Source organism: Phaenicophaeus curvirostris, chromosome Z (genome assembly GCF_032191515.1).
Source record: "Phaenicophaeus curvirostris isolate KB17595 chromosome Z, BPBGC_Pcur_1.0, whole genome shotgun sequence".
Classification (NCBI taxonomy): Eukaryota; Metazoa; Chordata; class Aves; order Cuculiformes; family Cuculidae; genus Phaenicophaeus; species Phaenicophaeus curvirostris.
Genome location: NC_091431.1, coordinates 61,815,669 through 61,834,145, shown reverse-complemented (window position 1 = coordinate 61,834,145; position 18,477 = coordinate 61,815,669).

Here is an 18,477-nt window from a genome sequence, read left to right as displayed (position 1 = left end):
TATAAGCTTTGGTTTATGTGAATTGTATGGCTTTTAGTTTCATTAAGTAATGTCTGAGTTATACGATGTTTTTCCTTTCTCCAGGTACTTCTTATTATTCTTAAATCCACTTACCACTTGCCCATTTACCCATTATCTTAGAGCTTACATTGTTTTGTCTAGGAGCTAAAGAACAATACAAATAAGAAAAGAGACAACATCCAATAAGTCTGAGATAAATAGTGTTTAATCTTTGCTTAAGGTTTATTTTGACAAATGCCTATCTGAAAGTATGGTTCTGGATGGATGTTTAACATTTCGACTGCAAGTGGAGTGGAAAATGAATGTATATCTATCTATCTATCTCACTAGGCACATAAAATTATGTTGGTTTTGTTAGTTTAAGAGACAAACTAGTGTATTGCTGGTGTTACAGGGTTATCATTGACTCATGACATAGATCCCCTTGTAAAAGTGTTCAGGGAAGGCATTTCAGTTCTTTGAATAGCCATGTTGAAATGTGCACCGAACAGCAGATAGAGCAAGAGTGCTCCATTTTAAACAGGTCACAGTTTTCCATTCAGAAGAAGCAGCTTGAGTTCAGCCTTGAGCTACTAGAAACCTGTCAATTCATTAGCATGACTGAATCTAAATGGAGGAATACTATAATAAAAAAGGTGCCCTTCATCTTCATCAGTTCAGATTGTATTAAGGCTTTATTCAGATACATATACACACATGCCTAGTCCCATTTTGTGTCTGGGATTTAGGTTGGAAAGAATTAAAAAGAAATCCCTTCAGCTTCTGATGCATAGATACAGCATGATCTCACCAACACCTCAAGTCTGTAATGTTTTGTGTTTCTAGAGAATTTCAAACTCTGTAATAATGCTATTATATTTTAATTGGTGGTTCCACAGTTGTCAGGCTGATCACACAAGTTTGACTGCCATTTCTATAAGTCTGGTGAATAATAACATTAGTGGAATCACCCTGTGAGAGAAGCCAGAACTTCAACCATGCCTATTGCATTGGGATAGTTATCAGGGTTTCACAGTTGGTCAGAGGTGAGTATCCATAGAGTTAGTAACTCAGAAGAACGTACTTATCACATATTTTGGGGCAAAAATCTCTGTCAAAAGTATAATATTCTGGCATAAGTTTCCAGTTTAAACTGTCACTTCAAGATTTCAACCTGTGTTTTGGTTGTCAGTCTAGTACTACTGCATTTTAAAGTCAAAGTTCACATGCCTCAATTTTTGCCTTAGGGAGAAGGTCTTTGTCAAAAAAAGAAATACATTTTAAGCTGTTATGTTTGTGAAGTGAAAGTGAGACCTTGGTCTAAGTCTTGACATCACATTTGCTAAGAAAGTATAACTGTCTTTGTTTAGAAAAACACATAGATCATGATTTGAGAATGTCTGGGTTGGAATTTTGGGATATTTGCAAGGGATGATACTGTTAGAAAGAAGTATTTTATCCAATAGAGTAGATTGCAAGTAACTAATGCTGATAACTGAAATGTTCTGTGGCTATTGTAATTGCACTATGAATGTCAATGAAGTCAACAGAAAAAAGCCTGGAATCTTTCTGCAAGGTCAAGATTTATCATGATAACTTGTGCAATGGATTTATTCCTCTTCTCCACAAAATGCCATATTGTGATAGTAACTCTCTTACTCAGTCTCGTGAGCTGGAACTCATGAGCATACTGAATCTTAAAACTTCAAAATTATTTCCACAGGTTAACAGAAGAACTGAATGAGTTTGAAGTTATTGTGCTAATCACTAGAATACAAAGACAGTGTCATTTAGTCAAACCAATACCTGTCATTTAACTCTGTGTAATGTCTCATGCTTGTCAAGAGAGGGAAGATTGCACTTTCCACAGATTTGTAGTATTGTTCGAGTCAAAATGACGCTTCTACTCTATTTACATGGAACTGATTTTTCCAGTCAGATACACAACTGAACACCCGTCTTGAAAACAAGGGTTACTATTTTAATGTGTTTTGGTTCTACTCAGTGTAAGAAAGAGAAGGCTGAGGTTTTCTATCCTTTGTATGAACAAGCTTTCTGGCTTCTCAGTTGAAGAGACAGGCAATCTGCAGTGTAAATACTCTGAGATAATGGTAACAGGATCAATACGGAACATACAAGTTTATTTACAAATTTGTTATCAGCATTTCTTACCATTTTTAATTACCATGGGTCTTCAAGGGTTTACACACAGAGGTCAGCTTTGGAATAAATGGGACCAGTCTCATTCAGAAATAAGCAGATTCAAAAGCAGATTGTGTAAGTATAAGCCAAAAAAACCAATAATATTTCTGACTTTCACCACAAGATGCGTTTTACACTACAGTGATGTTTTTCAAGGTCTAACAACTGCACAGATAAGAAGCATGGGTTCAAATGTGTGTTTGTATAAAACCAATTTAAAATATGATCAAAGGAGAAACAAACAATCCAATATATTTTTAGCCTGTGCTTTGTAAGCATGTGGCCAAGCAATGACTATCTTAATGTTCATTTGGAGTTAGAAGCAAGACAAATGCAACTATGCTAACATACTGCTGTCATTCATAATAATCGGTAATTGGTAATAATAACAAAATCATTCCTTGCCTTTGAGTGTAGCTAGTTGAGTTCTGAGTGAGCAAATCACAAATAGTTTAAAAGAATATTTGGTCCAGATGTTGTATTTGTTAAGTAGTTACTAAACTAAAATAAAATGTAATAGTTAAACATTCCAGTAACATTTTGGTTTGATGATTGTGCCTTTTCAGAAGTATTGAACTACAGTTAAAGCAAAATGATATATAGGACTGGGTCTCTTGACAACATTCCCCACAGAATAAAGCTTAAGAACAATTTTCCTGTTATGGCTACTCTTTCACTATCTCTTTTGGGTTTTTTCTGATGTTAATAACCTTAATGAAACCATTGATTTCAGCTTTATTCATGTCCCACTGATTTTTGGCTTCTGTTTGTGGTATTAGAAATGTCTTGTTTAAAATGGCTTTTGCAGAGTATGAAATCCACTTAGAAAAGCACCACACAGCCTGAAATATGGAGCTGATGTTCACCTTCTATATCAGTCTTTCTATTACTCACTGTAACAAAATTTACAACATCACAGCAAGCAGCCATAGTAACAACAACACAGTAGAAAGTTTCCTATTGTTTTGTCCAAGGAAGAATTACCTCTGTATTTCCTTTTTCTGTGGTGCAAATTAAATTTATTATTATATTCACATTACACATTATCATTATTACATTTAAGTTATATTTAAGTCAACTGCTTCTCAATGCTTTCAGAGCTAGTGTTTCAGATAATAATGCATTAGGTGTTTTGCCCTAAAACTAGTACAGTGTAAAAAAAAATCTTTCACTCAGTAACATTTGCTTATAAGTTGAGAAATCAGAAAACTGTATTAAAATGTTTTCCCATCACAATTGTAAGAGCCATGAAAGCAATTCTATCTTTTCTAGATCTCTAGGAATGAGAAAAGAAAATTTTATTTGACTTGCTAAAGTCTTACACAAACACTTCTTACATTTTATGTGCAACAAATCTGTAATTAAGATTAAGAACCCTTTTTCTATGTTATGCAGTACCATGAAACGATGTAATAAACAAGAATGTTCCCAAAATTCCACAGAAAACATCCTCAGTAATGAATCGTACAATTCAAAATGTGATTCAATATAAAAAATATAAATTTTTCACATAATTTAAATTGAAAATGTGGCTTCAATGAGATTAGGAATTTTTGAGTGTGGAAAGAAGAAAAGAAAATACAAGGAAAAGTATCTTTTCATACAAATGTCAGTGTGATTTACTAACTTATGACATGCCTGAGAAAGAAGATACAGATGATTCTCAGCCAAGGGATAATAGTAGTTCATACCGTACCCTTGGCTATGAAAGTGAGCCCTGGAATGCCTTTACTTCTTTTTCTTCTGCTATTTTGTGTTCCTGGATATTTGTTGCTGCAAGATTTCTTTAAATAAATAAAGGGAAACTGGATATTTGACAAATAATCCTTACAATGGTTGTTCAAAATCACTCTGGAACAATGATAGAAATAAAATTTTAGTAAACTGTGAATCATCGGGAAGCACCCATGTAAAGAACACCACTATGCCTAAACCATGCAATATGACTTTGATGTACGCAATATGAATATTGTCACAGTGTGTATCAATGTTGGAGGGATGAAAATGATAACTAAAATGTAAGGCATAATTATATTTATCTCCTAGAGAACAATTAAAGCATTTCAGGTACTAGCAAGGACATTCCTAATCAAGGACTTCCAAATCACATCTGCTTGTGTTGCAGTATCCTCTGTTCCTGGCTTTGAATTTGTCTTTACCGCTGCTCAATTCACGTCTTATATCACTATGTCTGTCATTTGCTATCATTCCTACCAATGCTGTATTTAATAAGTTTAAAGAAAGCAGAAGGTTCAGCAGGTGGGTCTTTCATACTTTTCCTACAAAGGTCAAGACTGGCAACAACACATGCTTGTGACAGTCACGGCCCTAAGAGTGTTAAAACTCTGATCTGGTTGTCTTTGTTCCTCTGTCCTTACTGAAAGACCGACAGAAGAAAACAACAAAGACAGGATTTTAAAGGATTCTCTCTCTGTTGAAAGGAAATGAGCTGAAGATAACTGCCCTATTGTTGCTTAATCAGGCATGGTAAATAACAATAATAATAATAATGAAGAATTATTGGGAAATTATGAAGAAACAATAGGAAAAACATCAATACGGTTTCCCATGGAACTTATATTTTCTCCTGGAGTGAACAGTTATTTCTTTACTACATTATGATAGTACAATAAATCCCATTGAGTATTAATCAAGGACAAAATAAATTGACTAGCAACTGACAAAATGGCCATTTCCAGAAGTTAGTATCTGTATGGATACTTCACCTGATCAAATTATGTCTGAGAGGCCTCTGTCCAGTTTGATGTGAATTCAGTCAGGTTCAACATTTTCACCAAAGACCTGAAGGTAGCAATTTAAACACCATTAAAAATTTTCACAGTATTTCATAAAATCAGTAAAGTAGTATGTAACATTGATTTCTTGTTAATGAAGACCTATTTAAAAAGCCTTTTCTCATTTAGCCAAATGCAAAATTACTCACCTGGGATCAAGCATTATTCATCATGGCTTTTTGAGCTACACCCAAGTTGTGTGTTTCCCATCTCGTCTCTCCCTGCCTCTGCATCAAATATAAGAATTCTGCAGTCTATCTTGTTGTCATTTTAGCACCTTTAAAAGTTCCTTTGGAATTTGAATCAGCTTCTTAATCCATTTTTGCAGGAGTGAGTCTACACAGAAGAAAGTTGCTGCTTTTTCTTTACCCAAAGAAGCTGGGAGGAGTGTTATAATACTGACCTTCGGAGATAGTGAATGCTTGTTCTATTGAGACAAGACTACAAGGTACAGGTAGAAAGCTTGTAGCAACTACTGGGAGCAGAATATGAATTCAGATTCTTCTGAGGCTTACAACTTTCCAAAATATGGGTGTGTTTTCACAGAAACAAATATTAAAATCACTGTCTTGAATAACTTCCTTAACTGTGCCTCTGAGATAAAGGTTTTCACAGGAGAACTGCCCATATTTTTGGGAAGGGTAAAGTATATCTTTCTTTGTTTCAATGTTTCATGGGTGTAATTTTGCCAAAATATTTATCATAGATATAGGTAATTTCAGTCCCAGTGGATAAAGTTTAGTAAGTGTGGAAGGAGCTAAAACTAATATTTTATTAGAAACAGAAGTTCAAGGTAGTCATAGTCCTGTAAGAGATTAGCAAAACCAGGCAGTTTTTAAGCCAGTAAGTGAAGAAACTAGCTTGTAGTATTTTCAGTCAAAGCATAGAGGGTTCTTCTTTCTTTCTTCATCTTAGTGAGAGAGTTTTTCAAATTGCCATGTACTGTTCAATGTTCAATTTTTGAGCCTTTTCCTTCTCTCGTCCTGGACAGCCTTAGATAGGTGTGTGAAACCAACAGGGCTGAGGCATCTTCAGAACATAACTGTACTCTTCCCAGCAACCCCATGAGCATGTTAGACATAACCTTACGCTCCACATCGATTCCCTGGTGAAATCTGAATGACTTTTAAGACCTTGGTGCTCACATTCAAAGACTTCCTATGCCTGAGACAAAGGAATTCAGGAGGAAGAGCATATTCAGTTGTGTTTCTGTAGCACAAAGTAAGAGACAAAGTCTTAGCTGTGAGTCTGAGGAACTCCTGGTATTCCTGAGGACCATGATACTCATTATGCCTCCCACTCTGATTTCATGAAGAATTACTCTGACCTTGTGTTTTCTGTTATAAACACATAGCAACATTCATGCTGAACAAACAAACAAACAAATGAAAAACACTCTTCCAGTACCAGAACCTCCCCTACTTGTTCCCTGAGGAGAGAGAAGAAAACAAACAATATGTGACAGATGTTAGTCATGTTGCTTAATGCACGAGTAAAAACACCCAGATGTCAGGGAAATGACCATGACAAAAAAGACATGAAAACATAGAATAATCGAGGTTGTAGGGGATCTCAGGAGACCTTTATTCCAACATCCAGCTCAAGGGAGGATCTGCCATGAGACCAGATCAGGTTGGTCCACACTTAGTCCACGCCAGTCTTGAAATTTTCCAAGGGCATACATAGATGATCTGATGATAGTATAGAGATACAGTGGATTGAATGTAATGGAATCACCTTCAGAAGGACTCCTTTATTGCTGGATTTAATTACGTTTAAAGAACACTGAGATCACCATTAGGAAAAAAGTGTGGAAAGTGAGAGATAATTGAGTAATTTCAACATAAATAACTAAAAGAAGAAAAAAATAGTATTTTAGAGAATAGTAGCATTTAAAGAAAACACAGTAACCTGCATTCCAGCAAAAATAAATCCAAGGTCATTGGTGACAATTGGTGGAATAGGTGAGTGACAAATGCCAGGGACTGCTGTGAGGTTTGCTTACCTATTACTTCAAACAGACTCTGTGTATTGGATTTCTAAAATGCTTTATTAGTACTCTGATACATGTGTGGAGATACCTTGTAGAGACTGATGGGATTACAACCTCAAAGTGTTAGCTCAGCCTTAATGTACACACAGCTGAGTAGCAGGATTTCTTTTGCAATTTGTAGCGCAGTATTTGCGGCCAACCAAAATTGGTGTTTGGTTTTACTGCAAGAGCCCTCATGGTAAATTGACATGGTTCAACTGCAGTTTTTTGAGGGGTAGGAAAGCAATGTTCTCACTAGCTGTTCTACACTCTTCTCCGTCAGTGACTACCAGTTATGACATTTAAGGGGGAAGCTATGTAAAGCTTTTGCTAGGGCGGTAATAAAGTAGCTCTGGTCTTTGTGAGCATAAAGCACAATGGATCAGGTCTGGAAAATCTAGTAGACTCATCAGGAGTCTCTAGCTAGCTGAGACCATGTAAATCTGACTCTTTTCCAGCATCACATAGATAGTGATAAAACTGGTGGAAACTGGAATGTTGTCTGTGCTTAAAACCTTGCTTCTGGTGAATATTGTTCTGATGGCAGATAATGCAGAGAGCTAGCCCTATGGAAACAATCATTCTTACTGCGTAGTTTGTTCCTCTTGGGAACTGGTTTAAGTAACCATTTTGCCAGTGTAAACCACATCTCTGCTGGAAACAGTGTGGGAGGAATACCCAACTGTCTTCCATCAAAGTTGGGACAGCAAACCAATTTCAGTGATGACTCCTATAGAAGTCTTGTTGTTATTTATTGAATAATTTATTTTATTAATTATTCTAACAGGAAACACTCTTTTTTGAGAGGCTTAATTGATCACCTAGTCACTTGCTGCTGTAGACACCATTAATTTTGTCATGCAGTGGAGAGGGAGGTATCTGTCTGCACTACTTAAGGTTCATTAATTTAATGCACTGCTGATTATATGTACCTGTCATGCTAAACAAAATTGTTGTTGGCTTCAGCAGTCATACAAGCCCTGGTAGGCCTGGTGCTTCTGGGAACTCACAGGCTCTGTGAGTTCTGCAGGCTCTGCAGGAGAAGCTGAATCACATGCCATTTGCCATAGGTAGCAGATGACCCTCAAACTGATATGCACTATCTGAAAACCGCTTATCCCCATTAGATTCAGCTGGGATAGAGTCACAGCATAGCCTGGAGGGGAATGAAAGGAAGAGTGATTATCTTCCTCCAAATTCTCTGAAGAAGAAAGATACAGAAAATGTCCTTGAACATCCCTACAACACAGGAGAAGGGTGGAAAACAACCCACTGGAGTGGCTGCTTCTTTTCCTTTTACATCTCTGCAACTGTTGTATCATATCTTCCTTGGAGGAAGGAAGGTCTGAGAGACAGGAAAACAGAAACTCAGAGACAGTAGCTGTTTCAACCTGAATGGTGATAGGGAAGATCATGTTGGTAGGTGGTGGAGCTGAGTTACTGTGTTTAATTCAGTTTGGTAGGGGAGATGCATTGCTATGGCATTTTTTTTAATTCCTTTTGGACAAGGGGAATTGATAGAGCAAAACCAGAAAGGCTATCTGGTGTGCAAGATATTTGTTTGCCCTTGCAGGAGTCTGGGCAGGAACAGACTAGTAGCTGATGTGCCAGGTCTCGCTGTGGAACTAAGGCTGTAGATAGAGTTCTGGGGCTCTGCTGCCATGGGACACATCCTCTAATGAGGAGGAAGTTGAGTTATTGCCAGCGCAGGCTGAGACCTGCTTAGGACTGAGATTTCAACCCTGCCTCTTGCTGTAGCTTAAGAGATGACTTAGGAAAGGTTTTAGCATGGAGTGTGACTGTAATATTTGTTCTGCCTTGGGTCTGTGGTGGCTGCATGCCAGCTTGCCTGTGGCACGATTACAGAGAAGGCAGGGGTTGTCCAGGCCTTGAGGGCTGTGTGTTTTCATTATAAGAAGGCAGGGGGTATTAGAAATCTCTTCCATGTCATGAAGTCAAGCTGCAAAAAGAGGACTTTGTCTCCTGGGGGGGTGGCAGTGCTGAAGGGCCCGTGACTTCTTCTGAGAAATCTCATCTGCTCTGCAGATCTGAAATGCAGTGGCTGCTGGTTAATGACCTGTAGCCTGTACAAACATTCTGGATGGTCAGATATGAAAAAGGTGGTAAACTTGATGATACATGGAAAGGACATTAATGAGGACGAGATTTTTATTCATTGTATTTCATATGTGGTTTCTGCTTTTACACATTCTTTCAATTTGGGAACTTCACAGCTTGTAAATGTCAATTAGTTTGGTCTCTTATTTTAACAAATCCAAGTTTTGTGTGGTTTTCATGTCCATGGTTTCAAAACTAATTTTCTTTCTGAGAGCTCTGGCATCTTATATCCAAAAGAACACCACATTCCAGCTTTTTAAAAGGCAACATTTCGTTCAGCAAAAGCTAGTCCCTTCTCTTGAGAAAGCGTGAATTGGCTTCTGAAGCTTGTCCTATACTGGGCTCACCAAGAGTGCAGGGTGACATCTGGATCTCGAAATGGGATTTATATCTTCAATACTTCAGGCTTTCTCCTGCTGTGCTCAAGGGGAAGAGATATCAGCTGGCCTCTAGGTCAGCACTAGCTACGAAGTATGAGCACACTATACATGGCTGGCTGTTTCCCTGTTGGTTCAGAGGATGCCTTGCCAAATACTGAAATGTTTGGTTAAGCCCTGATGTTCCAATAATTGTTCCTTACTTCTTGATGCTGTATCTTGTGGTGGGGAGTTGCATCATCATATTAAACAGTAATTTGTTTCCTTTAATTCTCTGGGAATGGATTTCCATGCTAGAAGGGGGAAATAATTAGTGAAGTAGTATCTCTGTGAAAGAAAGAGAAGAACAAAAAGGGCGTATGTTGTCTGAAATAATTAACTAATTGCCTATAATTATCAATTCCTATGGAAGCATCAATTGATGTCTGTGGAAATAAGCTATATTGATACACCTCTGAGGCTCAGAAGAGAGTTCAAACTTCCTCCTTCCTCCACTGAGTCTGTAATGTTAGCACAGTCTTCTATTGTTGTGGGACTGTGGGAGTGAAGACTCATTTTCATTGACTCTGATATTGCTGCTGGTGCTGCAGAGGATCAGAAAGAATAGCACCTGGCTTTGGGCCTCCATTTCCAGAGGAATGAAGGGAAAAAAGAAATGAGAGGGATTGGCAGAAGGGCAGTAATTTGAACAGGGGTGTAAAACACGATCCTGGGAAGAGTTTGAGCAAGCTGGATTTGTTTAATGTGGGAAGGAGGATACTAGTAGGTGATAGGATAGCTCACCTCTCAGGTAAAGATGACAAAACAAAAGATGGTAGTAAGAGATGAGGCAACAGGGGGCAAATATAGCAAATCACATCTTGGCAGATTCTGCTTAAATATTTAGAAAAACTATTTCAGTAGAAATGTAGTGCAATTCAGGAACATGTCACCAATCCAAAAAGGTTCTGGATGTCCATTGTTGGTGATTTATGGATTATGTACTCTCATGTTGTTGGTAATAGCCCATTCTTAAGTGGGAAGTTGGAGTACAGAACTTCAAAGGTCCTGCCAAACTCATATTTCTGTAATCTTCCTTGGGTTTTCCATCTCTCTGTGCAGGCACACATATCAGAGATTTGAGTAGACAAATATACTCCATTGCAAACCTCTGGATTTTCATGCAGCGGTAGTTAGATAGGAGAAAGGATGACTCAATCTGGTGCATCCATAGTGCTATCTTTTAATTCAGCTCTACATCCATTCTGATTAGCTGTCATGGTTTACTCCATGTTTCTTCTTTTCCTAATTGTAATAGGTAAGGTAATTATGGTTCTTTACTATGACTTTGTTAAAGAACATTGAACTGAGTGATGGTGATGTAAAGCGTTACATCAGAGAGTCAGTGGTGTTGTAAATATTAAGTTCAGTTTTGTGCGTTCAATTTAATATTGGCCAGAAGAGAACTGGGCAATATCCTGGATAAACAAATCTGTACATTGAGGGAAATTCTTTATTTTCAGAAGCAGGCTGCTTATAAATATTATCAGAAACAGCATATCTTTTTTCTCTCCATTCTAAGAAAGGAAGGAAATTCTGATCTTCTAATCTCTGGACAAACTTGCTCACGTCACCTGCTTTGGAATAAATTCTTCAGCATTTCCATCTGAATTCATTGGAGGAACGTAAAAGGTAGTCCCACAGGAGCACTGAACAGTGCCCCAGTGGAATATGCCTGTGAAAGCCAGTGTCAACAATGGGATGTGTGTCACAAAATTTTCCTCTTGCTCTCATTTGGAAAATGGGAAGCAAGTACAGAACATGATTGGCTTTCTAAGCATGGTCCTGAGGTCTGAGGCTGCAAAAGTTTTGGAAGTGTGTTTCCCACCCCATTGTCATCTCCACTCTAAACGTAAAAAAACCCATTGATTCATCACTCTAATACCACAGTTCAGCACATCTGGCAGGACATACTTGGGAAGAACAAATGGAGAGGTATGGGAGTTGAACACCTAGGTAATGACACTCTGCAGAAAGCTTTGTCTGGTTTGAGCCAGTACTGCATTTGGCTGACATTGCTGCAGTCACTATTCCTATACACCTTCCACCTCCACATTTTTCACAAAACAAAGTGATGTCACATCGTGTTTTCTGAAGACAGTTTGTTGTTATAAGAACTGAAGAGCAAACCATTATTTTGCTCTAATAATGGCTACTTTTATTTGAAGCAGATCAAAACAAAGAAAGAGTGCTTAAGTTGATGGGATGGGGTTTAAAAAAGGATAAAAGTTGGGATGAAGGGCTGGATTGGACATTTCTTGGGTAAAAGAATTGATATGCAAAGTTTTCATGAGTTCAAATCAACCAATTTTCCTAGGGGAAAGGAACCGAATGCATCTGGTAAGGTAAGGATGTGTCTTGATCATGTTCATGTGCAGCAGTCTGGTTTCTTTGAACAGAATGCCTGAGAAATTTATTCAAAGGTAAGGAAGTAGTTCATGAAGACAAAAAGCCATTAGAATCACTGGATATGAATCAGTATGACTCAATGAGTCAGTAGACTTGAGAACTGGGAATTATTTGTGGTGTGAAACAGCAGACCTCCAGTCACTAGAGCAAAAGATTTTAATGTGAATAAACTGTAAGAATTCTTGTAATTTGAAGTTCTGTAGTTTGCTGTCCAGAAATATAAAATAGCCAAGAGAAATAATTTCAGCATGGGGCCCAGGGAGTACTATTGACAACCGGAGTGTAATACATGTTGCTGACTTGCATTGTTAAAAAATGACAGGGAAAATCATGGCTGCTTCCAGCAGCCAGACAAACCTAGCAAATTTCCATTTGAAAAAATGTAGTGCTGGCACTTCAGCCAAAGTCATACTCAAGATGGTAACTGCATTAAGATTATTTTAAAATTTAAAACTTTCTTCTAAATCCTATCCCTTACGTGACCTTTTAGATGATATGTTTAAAAAATTCCCTTGAGATAGTTGATAACCTTATTCTTAATAAACTATTTTATTTTAGCTCTTTAACATTACTTTATCAACAAGGATACCACAAAAAGAAGGGAAAAAACTATTAGCAAACAAAGAATATTCAAGTAATTCCAGCTTCTGAAATCTATTTTGTGAAAAAAAATACGATTCCAAAGGCAGTTATTGCTGTTTACTTGGTGTACAGCTGAAATTCGGATGATTACTTAATGGTCAGCTCTGTTAGTATTACAGATCTGAGTCAGTATAATGTGTTTGAAAGAGTTCCTGAAAGGTCTTGCTACATTGCATGCCTTCAAAGGGCAGTGGAGGATGATGCAACATCTTCAAAAGATCACACAACAGCAAGGTGATTATAATCAGCACGGCAAGTTTCACAGCAGTCTGAGCTGATAGCAGTGCATCTTGAAATGCTATATTAATATTTTTAATTCATTTACTGAACCAAAGGAGGATAAACTTATAGAGTCATAAAACTACTCACATAATGCAGACAGGAGATCCACAAAATCATTTTCTCCTTCAAGCCCATTTTATGAAAGAATCAGAGAATAGTTTTTGTTGGAAAGGACCAATAAATGTTATCTAGTCGAATCCCACATACAGTGAGCAGAAACATCTTTAACTAGGTAAGATGATGTGCTTCTAATCAAGCAATTTGAAAGGTAATTTTCTGGGCTGTCCATCTGGGCTTTTAGATATGTGTTTGCTTCGTCTCTTTTTGGTTTTCAAAATCTGAAATCAAAATGGACTGTTGTCCATTTTGATGGGAACGGTTGGACTCGATGATCCGGTGGGTCTCTTCCAACCTGGTTATTCTGTGATTCTGTGATTCTGTTGTCATAAAGTCTGAGCTTCCGTGTGACCTCTATGCAGAGCAAAATTCTTTGGTGCTATTTAAATAAAGCCTTCTCGATTAAAAAAAAAAATCCATTCTTCACTTTGTTTTGATAGCTTTAAGCTTTAAAATAATAATAGTGAAACACCCCGTGGTTAATAATTTTAAGCAGATACAATTTATCTCCTGCTTGTTAGGACTTGAAGAGAGGTTAGTTCCTGCTCTCTTAGAAAAGCCTGGGAAAGTTGACCTGGCAAAATGCCCCGATGCTCAAGTAATAACGGGATCTGCTGGGCTAATACAGTGGGGAGAAAAATTCCAGTAAAAAAATAAGAAAAATAATTATTATAGGGAAACTGTTTGTTTCAATGGTGAAATGCTACAATGTTTGTCTGGTTTGTGCTGACTTCAGACCTCAAGTGCCACATGTCCATCATACTGTCCTCTTCAGATCTTTCTTGTGTGAAATATTCAGTGTTCTCAGTCTTGTCAAGGGTAGCTTTCTTCTTTCTCTGAAATGCTTTGTAGTCCTACAGTTCCCCTTGGATGTCTATGAGACAATTAAAAATTATAACATTTTTTAAAGTCATAAATAAATAACTGTGTTACCCTCCAAGCCTTCACGCACTTTGTAACCCAACTGAGCATCAAGTCCTCCCTCAAGGATTGGTCCTGTTTGGTCTTGCAAAACTCTTTCACGGGTGCTCCTCAGTTTTGAAAGAAAATTAACAGGTCTTTCAGCATAATCACTAAAACAATGTAGTATTGCTTGATTTCTCTGTGCTTCCACAAGAGGAATTTTCATCACAGAAACTTTAATTTCTCTTAAAACCCCTTCTGATACTTTGGATATATTGTGAAGACAAACTGTATGGAGGAAATGTGAGGGGAATGTTATTTATAAAAAGTGGAGAAGAGCAGAGCTTAGGAACTGAGCAATCACTTTCACAGATCAGGATTTTTACCCAACAAGCGTGCTCCCTTGTTAGTAGTGGGCAGTAATGCATGGCTGCAAATAGTCCTTGGATGAGTAGCTTTGAAAAAAACATGTACAAAAACATATTCCTAACCACAGAAAAAAAATTGCTTACATTTTTAGCACAAATATAGTAGTTCCAGCTCAAGCTGTTCCAGAACTACAAAGTGCTGGGGGCTGAGGGGAAGGAAGAAAAGTCCCAGACCCCACAACCAGCGTTTTTTGGAGAGGAGAGAGAGATCATTGCAATGTTTCTTAACCCTTCCCTAATTAGCCATACTATAATGAGCTAGGTGGTACTCCTGCTCTGAATTATGCCATTGTATGTGTTCGTATCCTGTATCTTACTTTTATGAGAAGGTTCTGGCATTTTCCAGACTTAAGGAGTCTTTGTAAATGTAATTCAGTAAGAGTACCATGGAGGATCTGCCCTGATTCTTGAGGGCTAGATACAGACATAAATAAGTGAAATACCTTACAATTTTTGAGGGGAATCCTTACTGAAATACATGTTATCTTTAAGTTTGTATGATGCTAGCACCAACTTTATGATTTTTCATTTACCCTGAAGTTCGTTAGTGGAAAGATGTTGACAGTCTGAAAGAGCTAAAGACATGCACCTTTGAATTGCTCTGATATGTGTCTGTAGACCTCTGAAACAGTGGAGTATACAACAAAGTTATTGAATTCTCTGTTGAAGCTCAATGGTTTGATGGCTAAATTTCCCACCAAATTTCTGGCCCAGGCTTTTTTGTGATTATCTTAAGTATTTTCCCCTGTCTTTTAGCTTTAATACTAAGACAAAAATTTTTATTTGCTCCAGGAAGAATGTATGAGTAGCTGAAGAACTTAAATTTGAAGTTACCTCCATTGAACACAAGAAACTGGCCCTTTAAGCAACATTCAGTGAAGCCTCACTGGTATTTCCCATTTCCTATGCTTACTCCTGTCTTTCATCATCCTTCATTGCTGTTCTACAGGGGGCATTTGCCTGCTACTAAAATTGGAGTGCCCTGATAACTTTTCCCTCTTCTTCCCACATGTCGTACTACCAAAGTTCACAGGATGACATTTTTTTAGTTTGCCCAGACTGAGATATGCTCCTAACAGGAAGTCGTCTTCTCAAGTGTGTAGCTTTAATGGGCTCTGTCCTGCATGTCAGTCTCAGTGCTTTTATACAGAACATCACCACCTTGCTGAGTCTGAGCTGAAGGGATTGTCTATGCTGTGCTGTAAGGAAGTGATAACAATTTAAAAGCAATCACACTTCCCCCTTTCAGTCCTTTTCTTTAAAGCTGAAGAACTATTTTCTAGTTAACAATTTGCCAAATCCCTACTGAAATCTGATCTCTTCACATTTGTACTTTTCAAAAAAATCAGTTTAGCTTACAAGTCTTCTCCCAAACTTCGCACAAAGCTTGGTAAAAGAAAGCTTCATAAGTTGAAGGAAAAGTGAGATGCCTCCTCTGAAGGAAATGTTAACACCACCCTTGCATAAGCTCTAACTCTTGTGCTACTGAGGGCTCAGTTTCTTTCAGTCACATCAATAACATGAGAAATTTCAAAGAAATAGTAACTTTTCAATGGATGCATTAATTAGCCTCTTTGTCCAATACACATGACTACGAGTTCGCATGAGCAGAGGATGGGAGCTCATAGTGGGGACAACAAGCAGGTAGACCTATTTGTCAAGCTGCAGGGACAAAGAGCCTGACCAGTACCAGCACTGTATGGATTAAATCTTGAACCCTTGAAGCCAATGGAAGAACTTGATTTCACTTACTGTATGAATCCCTAATGACAATGTCTTAAAAGCATAGTATAGTAGCTTAGATTGCCTGACTGAACTGCAGTAAAAGAAAGAAACTTGGAAAAAAACAGGCTTCCACTGGCAGGATTTTCAGTTTATCTCCCGTAGAATGACTTTTTCCTTAAAAATGTTCTGTATGAGTGGACATGTATGAGCCACTTTCTCTTGCTTGCCCTTTCTGAACCCTCTTGAGTTCATCTAATTGACCTTCTTTTTGTCATCTTTGCGGTCACATTCTTTTTGTAGTCATCATCAGCCCCTGCAACTTCTTGTCATTGTATCAGCCATTACACTACTGACAGGTCTTTCGTTGTGGAATAAAGACATACTTCTCCCTAGGCATATCAGCATGCAAATCATACCCTTTCCCATGACCTTGTCAAACATTCTCATTCGGCCTTTCTTTTTCTGACATCTGTAAATAGTAATGACTCCTATTCACTCAGAAGTCATGACACCACATAGAAATAAACCATACCGTATCTTTGCTTTGGTGATGTGTGGGAAGGACACACTTTGATCTTGGTTACATCAGTGTAAATAATGCTTGTCATTGTTTATAGTGGATGTCATTTGTCCTGGGATGCTTACAAACAGAACCTTTCAGTGTGGACAGAAATGTCAAGGAAGTGGCATTTGGCAAGAGATATGCCAGACACGTGCTGAGTGTATGGCTTAGGTTTGTACAAAAGCTGATTTACATGAAAGATTTGTTCAAATCCGTATTCATGTGTTAATGGGTATTTGGGACTGAGCACGCTGTAGTTGTAGTTACACTTTGTCTGCTGGTTGGCAGTGTAGAGCCTGCTCTGCAGGAGCAGAGGGCAGTGCAGCACTCAGCAGGATTTTGATGCTTCAGGCTCTGTAAGAGTGGTCCTCTGAGAAGGCATCTAGAAAGAACTGTCCGAGGCTATGATAGACAAAACCTTGAGAAGAGATACATTCTACGGAGACTGTAGAGATTAAATAGGGAGCATAGGCTCCTTATTCAGGGCAGCTAATAATGTGGGAGAAGAGTCAGAGATCACTCTTACAGATCTGATCTAGTAGTTAGTTTACTGAGTTCAAATCAGTAAGTAGTGGTATGTAAAGTATTTAATAAATACTGATGGATTGGTGATCAATAATCTACCACACTTAAAGTTAGTATGAGATTTTGCATAAACTTACTACACGTATCATAAAAGTTACATGCACACAGAAAACATCACTTACTCACTCTTTGATGTCTAGGGGCAGGAAGGGGATCTCATCCTCAAGGAGTAACTGTGAGAGGCATCCCTTTGAGAGGGGAGATCACCAACATACATCCAGCTGCTGCAAAGGGAGCTCAACAGCCCCTGATAGAAGCAGTTTATAGTTTACAGTTTAAAGTGTTTAGTTTGTAGTCAAATTTTCTGCTCTGATAATGCAGTTTTGTCTGCTTATCTGCCCAGTCTCCAGCCAAATCATTTTGGGGGGGCTTGGTGTCAAGTTCTCACTGACAACCTCATAGGATAGGGCTAACTTTGGTTAGGCCTACTTGCTAAGCAACTACCCGGACAAAAGTTCAGTTAGTTCAAACTGAAGGAGTGCATCCATCACAGCTAATAAAAAAAAGATGGTGGAGCCAGTGAAGACAATTCACATGGTTAATGCTACTGCTTGCAACTTTTTACTACTTCTCACAGCACAAGAATAGTCTTCAGGTGTGGTAACAAGTTCACAATAAAGAAATGAAAAATTTGCTTCACACTTCATGTGAGTAAACTACAGGACCTCACAAGACATGAAGTTGTGAAGCCAAAAATAGTCAGATTTTTAAAGCAATTAGTCACATTAATGCTGCTTCATTCCATTAAGGCATAGAAACAGAATTCCCTTGGCCATACATTGCTGGAAACCTGGAGGGTAGTCAGAGGAAAGGAGCACTTGTTCTTTTCCTTTTGTCTTCAAGCACTTGTTCCTAGACCCTCTTTTCCCAGATAAACAAGTTCTGTGTGTGTGCATAGTCTCTTAGCATGGAAGTTCCCCAAAGCCTAGTGCTCTAAACACAAGAAACTTCCTATGAACTGGCAAAGTGATAAACAATGGAAAATGAAGAGGAATCCCTGTACCCTCAAGCTAAAAGAGATTCTTCAGTTCAAGTCTTCTGCAGCCCACAGCTTTAAGCACTAGATAGCTTGTCCTGCAGTACTCTTCTCTGTTTGTTTAGCTTACCTGAATCAAAGCCTCAGTTCTGCCCTGAGAAATCAAATTATCTGAGCCTTGGGTAGGAAAAGGTTTTTAGGATATTTCCTCTTTTGACTCTTCATTCCCACAGAAATTGGTTAAGGGTTAGGATCTTAAATGCTGTTTGAAGATCTGGACCAAAA